The following is a 2,761-nucleotide window of genomic DNA, read 5'->3' as shown; positions in this document are numbered from 1 at the left end:
CGTACAATTTCTAGCTAGATGTCTTAGTCATTTGTATTGCTTGTGATGGAGTGTTGCTCCCACATAGGATTGTAAACAAGCCGAGCTGAGCTTTGGGGCGTTCAAGTTTGTTTGATAAGGTAACCAAGCCGAGTCGAGCTGAGCTTAAAATAAACCAAGCTTTTGAAATGAGTGTTCAAGCTTGACTTGGTTTATTTTTTATGAGCTTGAGCTTGTTTAAAGCTTGGCTTGAGATTGGTTCATTTAGATGTTATCAATCTCTCAATTTAAGCTTGGTTCGAGCTTGACTTGAGTTTGGTTCGAGCTTGGTTTGTTTAGATGTTATCAAGCTCTCAATTCAAGCTTGTTTGATTGTTTGAAACTTTTAGTTGTTTGATTGGTTATTGAGTTTGATAATTTAAATTTATTTATTTTATTTTATTGTTTATTTAGTATATTGGAAAGAGTTTTATTAATAAATATGATTCGTGAATATTGTTCATGAACATTGTTCACAAACGTTGTTCATGAACATTAACGAGCTGAACACATACGTATTCAAGCTTGTTTGTTTAGCTTAACGAGCTGTTCAAGTTTGTTTGTTTAATTAATTTTATGTATATTGAACGAACATAAATAAGCTCTTACCAAGCCTAGCACCAAGCTTGTTCATGAATGCTTGATTCATTTACAGTCTTACTCCCACATATGATGTATTACTTGTGGTGGAGCGTTGCTCCCATATATGATGTATCGCATGTGGTGGAGCGTTGCTCCTACATATGCTGGATTGCTTGTAGTGGAGTGTTGCTCATACATATGATGTATTCTTGTGATGGAACGTTGCTCTCACATTTGATGATCTATTATGGTTATATGTACTAGCACAGTACCTATGTTACTTATGTTGTAGACGCATGTTGCATATATTTGAGATCTTGCCATAATTCATACATGTACATTTATTATACATGGATATATTGTTATATATTACTTAGGTATTATGAGCAGATCTGTTGTTAATCCCTAGTAATTTACTGATCGTTATACTATATGTGTTAACCGGTACTGGTATGTGTGTTTATCATGTCATATATGATCATGTTCTTATTTTCCTATTGAGACTGTATACTTTGATCACCTTACACATTTATCCATGCATTACCATTTGTCTATTACCCGTTGAGTCACCCGGACTCATCATCCCTTTTACTGGTTTCCTTTCACCAGGTAACAAGTAGATGTTGGAGGATCCTGGCTGTCAGACCCACATCACATCTAAGATCAACTTTTCATGTTATTTGGTATTGCGCTATTTGTACTTTGTATTTAGTGTTACTATTGTGTTATCTTGTCTTCTTTATGATTTCAATCCTTGTGACCACTTTTTATTCATTTTTGATTTTTATTGTGGTGTAAGTTATGCTGGTATCTAGTCTATCTATTATTTTGCGTGGTTTGTGTTTGTACTAGCCGTGTAGGATGAGTAGTATTATTATCTTCTGTTGTCTTTCTGTTTCAACCGTGTGGGCTTTTTATATAACTACGTGGTTATGATTATTTCAAGTCATGTGAGTTGCATATATAACTACATAGTTGTGATAGTTTTATAGTAGTGTGGGCTGTTAGTCACGTGACTATGTATTCATATTTCATTTGTCACTGTTACAAGAGAGATGTTATCTGTTTACATCTGTTTGCCTAATAAGGACTCTCTCGGGGTGTGACAATTTATTGGTATTAGAGTCATAGGTTTACGAGGCTTATTTTTTATAGTTCAGATTTCGTGATTTATTGTTTCGATGTGACTTTTTAAGTTTTGGGACCAGGCAACGGCAGAACATCTCCAAGTTATAGGAAAATAAGATATGTTCTATTGGTTATTATACTTGTTTGAGTTCATGACCTTGTTTAGTTATGCTGGCTTGTACAACTATGTGTATACTTGTCTGTTAGGTATCCACTGACTTGAGGTTAGCATGGTAATACTTTGTGAGTTAGTTATTTATAGTTGTGGTCGAGGACCACCACAGACGCGATTAGTTGATACTTTGGGACTCATACTTGATGCAAAGAATATAGAATTTTTTGTGGCACCAACTGATACCGAGTTGGGAAAAAGGGGTCAGGTCCGTCAACAACTTATTGGGGATTAAAGTTTATAGTCTCAGGGAATACCACCAATTATACCAACACTGGATACTACATGCTGGGTGAGAGATAGAGTATACTCTTGTTGGTTCGATCAGTAGAGGACTGATTTATCCATGATGATTCGGTCAGTAGAGGACTGATTTACTCATGATAGTTTAGTTAGTAGAGGACCGACTTACTCTTGTTGGTGAGGTCAAAAGAGGACCAACTTACTCTATTTCATGGAGATTTCGATCCTTGGATTCCTCGTGCCTAGTTAGATAACCTAGAGGATACATTCGAGTATATGACTTGTACATATGTAGGAAAGGCCTATTTAGCTACATACCATCTATGGGATTATACAGTTACTTGGTGGAGAATGTAGAGGATGATTTTCGGGGAAACAAAGCATCTCTTATTGATGATTTTGAGATCTAAAGGGATAGTATTTCTCTATCTCTTTCTATATAGCTCATCATCATGTGTTCTTGAACCTAAAAAAGGAGGAATTGAGGCATAATGGTTAACAAGGTGATGGTTAGTTGACTCGTCTAATGCTATTCCATGGGAGATCTTGATTCATGGACCGATTGGATATGGTTAGATTTTCTCGATGGTGTATTGAGATATATGACCCACAATGATG

Source organism: Zingiber officinale, chromosome 5B (genome assembly GCF_018446385.1).
Source record: "Zingiber officinale cultivar Zhangliang chromosome 5B, Zo_v1.1, whole genome shotgun sequence".
NCBI classification, from domain to species: domain Eukaryota; kingdom Viridiplantae; phylum Streptophyta; class Magnoliopsida; order Zingiberales; family Zingiberaceae; genus Zingiber; species Zingiber officinale.
This window is presented reverse-complemented; position numbering follows the sequence as displayed.